Source organism: Callithrix jacchus, chromosome 4 (assembly GCF_049354715.1).
Source record: "Callithrix jacchus isolate 240 chromosome 4, calJac240_pri, whole genome shotgun sequence".
Lineage (NCBI taxonomy): Eukaryota > Metazoa > Chordata > Mammalia > Primates > Cebidae > Callithrix > Callithrix jacchus.
In genome coordinates, this window is record NC_133505.1 from 134,218,000 (window position 1) to 134,230,615 (window position 12,616).

General features: G+C 35.6%; 1 non-coding gene across 1 annotated transcript; it reads right to left on the reverse strand.

Annotated features, from left to right (window-relative positions):
- Nucleotides 1-12,124: 12,124 nt before the first annotated feature.
- On the reverse strand, nt 12,125-12,200 carry LOC118153374 (small nucleolar RNA SNORD65). The gene has a single exon (XR_004742613.3). It is a non-coding gene; the product is annotated as a small nucleolar RNA SNORD65 (small nucleolar RNA).
- Nucleotides 12,201-12,616: the final 416 nt, after the last annotated feature.

Genomic DNA, 12,616 nt, shown 5'->3' on the forward strand with positions numbered 1-12,616 from the left:
GAATGTTAGAATTGAATTCTATATTGTATTTAAAAAACACTGGTGAAAACACGGGAGAAGCAAGCTTTTGAGAAATGCAACTGCTTAGATTTATAAACTAGACAACTAGCAACATCTAGTGGTCATGCTCATGATCAACCCTGTTTTCATTTTCATTGTTGCTTGGAATTAACTTGCATTTCATGGTCGGCAGATATTTTGAATTAAGTAAAAACCACATGTGAAAAAACCCCCCAAAATTAAAGTAAACGTCAGTTTCAATGTTTATGTGTAGGTTTACAATAAACTGAAGTTTAGTTTCAATGTATATGTGTTGTAGGTTTAATGTATATGTGTGGTAAACCTACAACACATATACATTGTCATAGGTAATGTATATATAATTTAGGTTTACCACACAGATACATTGTGTTCACATGGTTTTTTCTCTGTGGGCAATTATTTCCATGTCCGAATTTCCTCTTCCTATAAGGACACTAATTGTATTGGATTGTAGCCCTCCATATACCTCACTTTACTAAAGTACTAGAGTTTAGGACTTTAACATATTAATTTTGGATGGTCACAATTCAACCCAAAACCCTCCAACTCTCTCTGGCCCTCCAAAATTCGTGTCCTCTTTACATGCAAAATATATGTTTCTTCCCAAAAGCTCAAAATATTTAAACCATTTCAGTATAAAATCCAAGTCTAAAAGATCATCTAAATATCTAAATCAGGCAGAGTGATATCCAAGGTATGATTATCGTCAGGCAAAATTCCTCTTCAACATGAATCTATGGAACTGCAAAAGTTATCAGCTTACGAAATGAAGTGGTAGGGCTGGCATAAACATCTTGTTCCCAAAAGGGATAAATCAGAAAGAAGAAAGGGGTCAGAGGTCCCAGGCAAGACTAAAACCTACCAGGGCAAATTTTAGTAGACTTTAAAGCCCAAGAATAATCCCTTTTGTCTCAATCCTTTGTCTTTAGGACCCACTGGGAAGGTGAGCCTGCCCTCCACTGGGGTGGTTGTTTTGCTCCCTATCCTGGATAATGGCAGCCTGGCTTGCTGAAACCAAGGAGGTGGCCCCACCCTTCGAAACCTGGGAACAGACAGTCCTGCCACCCAGGCCTGAGACTCTGGGCCAATGACAATAGTGGCAGTCCTACCTTTGGAGTCACTTTTCTCTTTTCTTGAAGATTAGCACAGATTTTCAGCCGGGTACCCCAATTGACTCATGCTATAGAATCTCAGAATTCTGGTAGCTCTTCTTCGCTCTCTCCCATCACTGTCCCTTTTACTCCAAGCTGGCAGTTTTTCTCTGATATAAAATTCTCAGAAATAACCTTTTTGGTTTCATCGGTATCCAAGCCATCAGACAAGAGTGTCCTCCACAGATCTTTCCTGGTTAATCATATCTCTATTCCTGGCTTTTGCTGAAACCGTTGATTCAATCCATGAGTCACATTGATAATCTCCTTATGAAATGAATGACCAGTCACACCCTTGTCTTCTGTTCGGAACAAGCTTTCTCATTTTTGGCCATATGAATAAACTGATCATTTCCTAAATCTCAAGTTCTGACTCCTTTATTCTTAATGATTCTTTGATATATCTCTCTTCTCTTGCATTTTACTGTAAGCATCAAAAAGGAACCTGGCCACACTTTCAAGTCTGCTTAGAATTCACCTCAGCTAAATACCAGGGTTAATCACTTACAGGTTCTACCTTCCATAAAACACTAGAGCACAATTCAGTCGTGTTCTTTGCCACTGTATCATAGATATTGCTTTTGTTCCGGTGTTTAAAACATATTTCTCATTTCCATCTAAGGTTTCACAGTGGTACTTATCAATTTTTTTTTTTTTTTTGAGACAGATTCTTGCTCTGTTGCCAAGCTGGAGTGTAGTGGCACAATCTCAGCTCATTGCAACCTCTAACTCCCGGTTCAAGTGATTCTCCTGCCTCAAGCTCCAGAGTAGTTGGGGATTACAGCCACCACAACCAGCTCCATGGTAGCACTTTTAATGTCCATGTTTCTATCAACAGTTGCTTCAAGGCAACCTAAGCATTTTCTGACATGGCTTCATCAGTCTTCCAGCCTCTACTCATTACCCATTTCCAAAGCCACTTCCACATTTACAGTTATTTTTACAGTTGGCATCCCACTCCCAGTATCAAAATCTGTATTAATTTGTTAGGGCAATCATAACAAAAAACAAAACACCACTTGCTAGAGGGTTTAAATAACAAAAGTTTATTTTCTCAGAGTTCTGGAAGCAAGGAGTCTGAGACCACAGTGTCAGCGGAGTTTTGTGACTTGTTTTATTTTTTAGGCTGCCCTTCATAGATTGTAGATAGCTTTCTCTCTGTCTTTACATAGCCTTTCCTCTGTGTACGTGTATGTCTAACATCCAAATTTCCTCTTCTTATAAAGGAACCAGTCTATTGGATTGGGCCCATATGACCCTTTTTACCTTAATTATGTCTATCCCAAATATAGTCATGTTCTGAGGCACTGGGTGTGAAGGCTTTGATATATGATTTTGGGGAGGCACAATTCAGCTCAAAATATATGATAACAAACACACAAATGCATGTATGTATATGTAAATGTATATGTACACTACCCTAAAATTTGTGTCTACAGCCTAGGACCCCTCTCCTGACTCAAATATGCAATTGTGTGATGGCTAAAAGGCATACAAAAATTAATGTGTCCCAAACTGAGTCTCTGAGAATCACTCCCAAATCAGCACTTCCTGCACTATTTCTTATTATTCAATGGTAACTCCATTTGAATGGGCCAAAATTCTTCAGGTCATCCTTGACTCCTCTCTGTTTCCCACAACTACATCCATGTCTTCCAAAAATTCTAATAGCTCTACCTTTCCAAAATACGTACGAAATTTGATTCTCATTCTTACCACCAGATTCAAGCAACTGTCATCTCTGGAGGATTGGTGCATTAGCACCCACGCTGATATTATTTTTGCTTCTGCTCTTCCTCGCATATATTGTACTCTCAGACCACAGGCATAACAGTTCTAGGAAAATAAGAAATCGACAGTGCTTTTTCAAAACCCTCCAGTGAGTCTCATCTCATTCATGAAAAGCTAAATTCCTTAATGTTACCTCTAAGGCTTTATATTTTCTGGTGTTCTTTACTTTTCTTTCATTTTTCTTAGCTATTCTCCAATTCAAGAACCCCTGGGTCAACACTGAACATATGTGTGCTTTGACTTCAAGGCTTTTGTACTTGTTAATGTCACTGCCTTGGTACTCTCTCTCCAGATGTTCATATGGGTAGCGTGATCGCTTCCTCAGGATTTTACTGGGATTTTCCTTTTCCTTGAGACTTTTTCTGCTATCTCATGAGCACTGTCACTTCTAGAGCTCCTTCCCTGTATTAATGTTTCTCCTTAAAAATTATCAATATTCATTCTACTATATATTTTATTTGTTTATTTTATAAGTTATCAAGAAACAGTAGATTTAAAATTAACTTTTGCAAAATCAAGTTATTCCTTCATGTTCATTATCCTGGGCTTATATATGTTTTGCAGAATGCTATTATCTGATCTTTGACAATTTAAATTAATGTTTCTCTATACAACTTGATGACTAATAATTTTGCTTTTATGGTCAGTAATTACATAGATTTTGTGACATAATTATAAATCTCTGAGAATATTTAAAAATAGCCATTCAATTTAATTGAATCATTTATGGTTGTTATTGATAACTTGATGTTATAAAATTTTTAATGATAGTCTTTGACAACCTATTGTGAATAGTCAAAACCTTTTAAAATAATGTTCAGATTATTTTTTAACAATGTTTAGGTTTTTAAAACTTTTAATCTTTATATGGAAAATAGAGCACACTATCTGACTCACCAGACTTTTTATAACATTAGGGCATATAATATTTGAACTTCATTATAGACAAGGTAAGAATCTTAATCCATACAGCTATGAGATCAGGGCCAGGTTTGCTGTCTTTTAAGAAGAATGTGAGGACAATGGGTGAATATTCCCTGTTTCCTTAATATCCACTGTTTCAGATGCTATATTAAAATTTTAGTATATCACACAAGTCTATAAGGAAGGTTGCTCTTTCTGGCTGAAAAAATCTGTGAGTTTTCCCTTCCTGTATAATGTCCACCCTTAATTCAATTGACTACGAACAAGCAACAGCACATTCACTGAGATGAAACAATTATACAGGGCATGTTCTCCTGTCATGGGTGTGGTTCAATGTATTTCACAGAAGCTATGTACTACACATTGACTGAAAAGATACCACCAAATTCTTAGTGGGTAGAACTCCCCAGCCAGGTCCAGAAAATAGAAAGAAATTTCTCTACTAAGTTATTAATTTGGAAACTTATTTTCTTCATTTTGTGAGTTCCTAAATTGTATGGCTTAAAAAATCAAGCCAGATAGTTTTAAAGTATTATGACCAGCTGCTTTACTGTTGTTAGTTTTTCACTTTTATCTGGAGAATTAATTAAAATATTAAGGAGATAATTCTAAAGTCTAGAAATTCCACAGCTTAAATTTTGCAGATGATACATTTTTTAAAAAAGGCAAAAGTTTGGTACAAATATAGTATCTACGCTTTCTTCATGTTTCTAGGATAGTCCTTCCTTATTATAATCCAATAAAAAGAGTTGACTTCTCATCTCACAAGATCAATAGGAAATCTAATCTCTTTCAAGGTCTCCTCCCCAAGTCTTTGGAAGGAGGGGGTGTCCTAAAAAGTGCCTATGTGATCCATAAATTTATCTAATTTATTTCTCATCACAGTAAATCTGTCTACTACTCCAGATCTTCTACTGGTCACATTTTGTAGTGTTATAACTATCTTTTTTAGCTGTGTGTGGTTCCTACGTTTCTATAACTTCTCACCAAGTATAGGCCACTCTTCTATAAATTATTTAATTAACATCTCGATGTAATATTTCAAAACACTTCATAGAAAATTTTTGGCAAAAGTAAATAATTAAAAGGTGGGAGAAAAGTACATTGTACATACTAGATGATGTGGCTCCTGATTTTCACAGGATATGTGCTTCCACTAAACATTTCCCAACTTTGCTCACTCTTCTTAAGTCTAAAAAGTGCCACCATATTGCAAGAACTAGACCACGTGGCTAGAAAAGAGATTGATAGAACAGAGATAGCAGAAACAGACTGAAATGTACATGATTCACTGGATTTCAATCAACTTGCAAAGGCAATTCAATAGAAAAAGAAGTCTGTTTAACAAATAGTGATGGCACACGTAAATATCTATTGGGGAAATAAAGTCAGGAAGCAAGAAGAAACAAAGCACTTTTACAACCTTGCCTCCTCATACCATATATAAATATTAACTCAAACAGACCACATATCTAAATGTAAAATCTAAAAATTCTAGAAGAAAATACAGTAGAAACTGTTTATGACTTGTGTTAGGCAAATTTTTTTTACATATGACACGAAAAACATGATCCATAAAATAAAATTATAAATCAAACTTCATTAAAGTTAAGAACTGTGTTTTAATAGACTATTTTAACAAGATGAAAGATAAACCACAGATCAAGTAAAAGTATTTGCAAATCACATTTCTGCTGAAGGACTTGTAAATAATATTTACATACATATTTATGACTCAAATTTCAATAAAAATGAAAACTTATTCTAAATGAGAATTATTAGAAAAAATTAATTATTTTTATGTAATGGGAGAAGGAAAACATTAGAGTAGGCTTCCTCTAATAGTGTGCTATTTAGTCTGATTAGTCTATAAACAATATCAATAAATATTTTTGCTAGTATTTCATTGCTAATCTCTGACTTAGAAATAGGAACTCTTTATGTATCTTTCCATGAATTGGAAATATGCAGCCTAGCATGAGATATCCTCAGAATGCAGAAAAGCAAAAAAAAAAAAAAAATTAAATGTCAGGGTTATGTCTAAAAGGTATAAATATCATATGCATTAAGTACTTTAAGCACTTTGATGACACAGACTAAAGAGTCAGCTTTTACTTTCAATTTGACATACATTGCAGAAAGCATTTATTTCTGACAAAATGATTTGGGCCATTTTAAGGAACATGCTGAAGAAAATGTACTTCTTATCTTTTATTAGCATGTGAGATAAATATAAGAAAATATTTATGAGATCATCTCTATAGAAAAAATGCATTCCAGCAAGATAGCAGAGCTAAAGTATGTGCCTAATAACATTACAGTTGATAAACTAAACTGCACACAGGGGATTCTAGTATGTATTTTATGGGAAGTTTGCTGAATATCTGCATTCTTTGTCAGCCAGATCAAATAGCAATGTTTTCCTTATGTCATTTTTCCTCTATTTATTTTTGTATATATAAGACATTTACATATACAAAACATACACTACATATATAATAAATAAGAAATATAACACTGTCAATACACTTCAAGTCCCTTAGGCTCTCATCTCCAATCTCTCCTCAACCTTTATCCCAGGAGCAAGTACTATTCTGAAACTTGTGCTTTATTACACATAGGCAGTGAAGAGCATAATTCTACAGTGCAAAGCTTCCTTAATTTAAACTTATGTATATTTTGATATAATCATAACACAGATTAATATATGGAATATTCTCTCTATAGAAACACCCAGATACATAAGACCTATAAAAAGACTTAGACTCTCACACAATAATAGTGGGAGACTTCAACATCAATATTAGATAGATCAATGAGACAGAAAATTAATAAGGATATCCAGGACTTGAACTTAGATCCAGAATAAGTAAACTTAATAAACATTTATAGAGCTCTCCACTTTAAATACATAAAATATACATTCTTGTCAGTACCACATCACACCTACTCATAGGTTTAAATGAATATTGATCGGCCATTACTAAGCACAATTATTGGCATAAAAGAGGTTTTCAATAACCATTTATAGTATAAAGCAACATTCCCGTTCTCTCTCCCTCTTTTTCTTCCTCTTTCTTCCTCTCCTTCACTCCTTTTTTTTCTTTCTTTCCTTCTCTCCTTTCTTTTTTTCTAATAAATAAAAAAATAAATAAAATAAAAGAAAAAAAAGAAGATGGAGTTGAGGAGTATGGGGGTTATTCTTTTCCCCAACTTTAATGGAAACTTGCCAAGTTCCACTAGGACAGAAAGAGGGATCAGAATGGAAGGCCCAGAAGATCACCAGCCAGGGCCAGGTAAAAACAAACAAAAACAAACAAATAAATAAATAAATAAATGGAATATTCTTAGCACCCCAGAGACCTCTTGTGTGCCTCCCCAGCCAGTCATAAACAAACCAAATGCAATGTCATACTTCTTTCTATTATCTTAAAGCACTGTTGCCTTTTCTTAATATTTATATAAACCAAATCATACAGTAAATACTATTTTGTCTCTCATTGTTATGGTTATGGTTTTTAAATATATTCATGCTGTTGCATTTTTGTGTAGTTTATCCTTTTTCGTTGCTACATCAATTTCCATTGCATGGTTACGCTACAATGTATTTGTCTATTCTACTACTCCTGGGCATGGGTTGTTTCCAGTTTGAAACTAGTTTGAATAAAACCTTTAGCAGTATCTTTGTACATGTCTTATTGATACGAAGCTAAACACATTTAGTTTTGTTGGATTCACACAAGTAGAAATTCTGGGTCATAGAGTAGGTGTCTGTTTAGCTTTAATAGACAGTGCCAAACAGTTTTCCAAATAAATTTATCAATTTAAACTCCCACCGGTAATATGTGAGAGTTCTGGCTGCTCCATACTTTATTCAAAACTTGTTCTTTTCATTTAAAAAAAAACGTTTAGCCATCTGGTAGGATTATAATGATATATCTTGTGGTAGTTTCAATTTGCATTTGCCTAAAGATCGCTGTGATTTTGAACAGATTTTTAAGTTCATTATCCTTTTGAACATCCTCTTTTATGAAGCTCCTGCTTAGTTCTTTACACTTTCTTCAGATTGGCTTGTCTGAGCCTTTTATACATTCTGGATACCATTCTTTTATCGGTCATATATATTGCAAATACCTTCCAGTCTGTAATTATTTTTTAATATTCTACTTCTTCTTGATTATCAGATTTTTTTTTCTGGACTTATTTTTTTTCTTTGAGTATACTCTTTAGATATTCTTTTACCAAGAATTCAATTGACAGCAAGCCTCCTCGGTTTTGTTTATCTGTTTTTTTAATATGCTGTGTCCAATCTAGGTTTGTTTATTTTTAGTTTTTAATTTTGAAAATCTTTTAACTAGATTAACGGTTCTCACTGGACAGCTTTTCCCCTTGGCACCTCATCTTCCAGCTTTTGTATTAGGCTTAGAAAAGTCAACTGTTTGTCTAATTGATGTCCCAGTCCTGTTTTATATTCTCCTTCTGAAATTTCACTATGAGTTGTCAGGAAATTACTCCTTTATTCTTCTTGAAATATGCCACTGTATTTTCTAAATCTGAAATTTTGTATTTTTTATTATTTCTAGAAAGTTCTCAGGCATCAGCTCTTTGAATATTACTTCTGCCTTGCACCACTCTCTGAATTTCTCCTACTATTCCTCCAATTAAGAAAATATTCTGCCTTCTTAAACTCTTCTCAGTGTTTTTTAACACCTCTTTAATAGTTTTCACTGTCTTGTTTCCTTGCTGCATTCTGGGTAATTAATTAAGGTCTACCATCTCAGGAACTTTCTCTTCTGCTGTGTCTAATCTGGGTTTGTTTGTTTGTTTGTTTTTTAGTTATTATATTCATCATTATATTAGTCCATTTTCATGCTGCTGATAAAGACATAACTGAGACTGGGCAATTTACAAAAAGAAAGTGGGTTATTGGACATACAGTGCTTTGTGGCTGGGGAGGCCTCGCAAATATGGTGGAAGGTGAAAGGCACATCTCACATGGTGGCAGACAAGAGAAGAGACCTTGTGAAGGGAAAATCCCCTTTTTAAAACCATCAGATCTTGGGAGATTCATTCACTCTCACAAGAACAGCATGGGAAAGACCTGCCCCCATGATTCAATTACCTCCTACTGACTCGCTCCCACAACACATGGAAACTCAAGATGAGATTTGGGTAGGGACACAGCCAAACCATATTAATCATTTCTAGTATTTTATATTTATTTTGTACTCTTGCAAAAACAAGACCATTAGAATGAGTTTTACATTCATACTGTCAATCAAACATACAAGAAACAAAATGTTTACCAAGCACTAAGTTTGCTTAGCTTTAATAAAGGGTATGAAACAGATAGCAAGTACTATGTAGGGCAAGAAAGTCCTGGAGGGCTCAGACACCAAGCTGCAGCTTCTTATGTGCTCAATCATTTCACTGTTCTCAAGAAATGACAGGAATATGTTGAGTGATGATCACATCAGCAAACACAAGCCACAGGGACTAGGGTCCCACAGCTTAACAGCTTAAGTAACTTGCTAGTCACCTAAAGGGGTATGTATCTAGCTCCCATTCTTTAGTACCACTTTGGCACATTAATAACAGAATACATGATAAACAATTGTAATAATTATGTAAAGAGTGCTTAGATTTATACTTTCATAAATACTCAGTACAAATTCTCTCTGATAGGAGCATTTGAGGATCAGATAATAATGAATCTCCTTGGCCAGGTCCATCTCACATTGGGTGCATTGGTTTTACAGACCCTACCCATGATCATTTCCTCATTTCTCAGGTTATAATCAAAACAGACACATATATTGTCTCTTGGAACCATAACAATGGTTTCTTGGTTTGTGGTGAAAGGCTATTATAATAAAAAAAGCTGAGCTGAATGAAATTACCTTTATTTACTCCTGGCCGAAGTAATAAATATAAAACAAATGTTGTATTCTAAGTATATTGGCATAAATCACTGCTACCCTCAAAGAATTAAAGAATTCATGGATGATGGACTCTGTCATATTTACATTTAATTTAGCAGCGGGTCCCTACAAAAACTTGATATATTATGTAACTGACAGGAAACTTAGCTAAGTAGTGGCCCTAATAACAGGTACTGTATTTTTACCAGACCAGTAAATTTACTAGACCAGACAAGTTCATTCTTTTTAATACCTTTCAAGAAGGATCAAAAACAGTTCTCATGTCAATTTCACCTCAGGGCAATTCTAACTCTCCTGCCTTCTGCCACTACAGAGTCCAAATGACCAAGTTCACCTGGAAATGCTATAATACATCATGATCGTTCATTATTAGAAAAATACTACGTTATTTTGACAAGGTGTAAAAACTATGGGTTCCCTCATAAGACACATACAATCCAGGGACTGTTAGATAAACCTTGCAAAAATTTAAGATGTTGCCATATGGATAAAATTTTTAGGATTCCAGTGAGCTAAGGAAGCTAGGATATCTCCTCAGACAAGAACAAGTTATGGCACTGTCTTTATTTGTTCTGGATTGCTATAACAAAATGCCTTAGACTGGGTAATTTATAAAGAATAGAAATGTATTACCATTCTGGAGGCTAAGAAGTCTAAGATCAAGGCACCAGAAGATTTGAGGGCTGATAAGGGCTTGCTTTGTTTCAAAGATGCACCTCTTGCTGCATCCTCACATGGCAAAAGGGAGAAAGGACACTTTTCAACCTCTTTTGTAAGATAACTCATCCCATTCCTGAGAGTAGAACCATCATGACTTAATTACTTCTGTAAAGCCCCATATTTTAGCATTATCACATTGGGTATTGGTTTCCAACATATGAATTTTGGAAGACACCAACATTCAGACCATAGCATGTACTTTACACCTCTTTCTACTAAGAAAGCATTTAGCAAGCCTTTTGGAGGTGGATAGGCAGTTTATGCCACACTTGAGTATACTGCTCTGAATAAAATCTCTGGCAAGCTCTAACAGGAGAATTACTGTGCAATCCCTGGAACATGGCCATAACATTTTATCACAGAACTACACGACATTTGAAAAGCAGCTGTCACCATGCTACTTTACCAAGTAGGGAACCGATATATGACAATGGAACATTGTGTAATCATATGACCGAAGCTGCCCTCTTGAGCTGGTTGCTTGAGCTGGTCAGATGCATGAATTCATAAGATCAAGTAAGCCCAGCAGCAGCAGCACTTTGCAAGATAGATGCAGCACATTCAGGACTGGGGTGGAGCAGGTCCAGATGATACAAATGAGCTATCCCAATGAGTGACTGATGAGACCTTCAAGTCACTCACCCACCATTGTTGTACCTGCATTTTTTAATTCAGCTTACACTTCCAGAGATCATGGTGAAGTTCTCTGTAAACATTAATAAAATGAAGTGGATTCATTCATGGATGGGTCAACTTGGTGTATTAGCAGAGGCCCAAAATGGATTACAGTTGCACGAAAGCCCCACTTAGGAGAGGGTCTGAAAGACGAGGATGAACTGAAATCCTCCCGGTGGACAGAGTTGCATGCATCTGGTTGTCCACTTTGTGTGTAAAGAGAAAAACAGCCTGTAATCAGGATAAACATAGATTCCTTGGCAAGCACTTCAATAGCAAATGGCTTAGCTGGTTAGTCAAATACTTGGATACAGATAAAGTTGAATATGAAGGAAAAAAATATCTGAAGAAGAGAATGACTACACCTGTGGAAATGGAGAAAAGGTGTGAAAATTTTGTATAGCACATTAGTGTTCATCAGAGAGCATCTGTACTATCAAATCAATTAGAAAGTTGACTCGATCAGTAGATATCAACTAGCCTCTGTCTTTAGTGATTCCAGTACTTACACAAAGGACTCATGAGTGGAGAAACCATCATGGCAAATATGACTAAGTCATGGGCCAACAGCACGAACTTTCTCACAAAGGCTGACCTAGTTACTGTTACTGTTAAGGGTTCAACTTTCCTGTCACAAAGACCTATGTTTGGCCCTCTCCCTGATAAGGTGCCATCCTTGAAGAAACAATCCAGTCAGTTGGTAAGAATTTTATTACATTAAATCCCTTTGATCCCAGAAGAATCTATGCTTTCTCATAACTGAAATCGAAACATATTATAGGTATTAGTTTACTTTCCCTTTCCACAGTGCCTCAGCCAGCTCTGCCACAGAAGGGTCACAGAATTTCTGTTCTCCCAACATGATATCCTGTTATATCAACTCAGACCAAGTGACACAATTCACCACTACACAATCTGCCGGTAATTCCAGCTATTTTGGGTGATTCCATCATTTGATCAAGTGACACAATTCATCACAAGGGAGATGCAACAGTGGGATATACCTATGGGACTCATTTGTCCTATCATATAGTACATAATTTGGAAGCTGCTTGACTTTGTAACAAATTTTCAAAGGTTCAGCTGAGGGATCAGCATAGTAGTATAATCCATGCTCCAGGATATCCTTAGGATCGGGCTGGAAAGATTAGGTTAGACTTCTCATGAAACCACATATTTATCTAGATATTCTCATGCCCTGCTCTGCTTCTTCCACTTCCATACAGGTTTCTCCTAAGAATACTCCAATAAACCACTGAACAAAGATCTCCCCCCTTAACCTGTGCTTCTAGGGGACTACAGCTAAGATAACAAGGAGTAGATGAGTATTTGTCATGACACATAACAGTGGAAGTGGGAAAGAGAAAACTC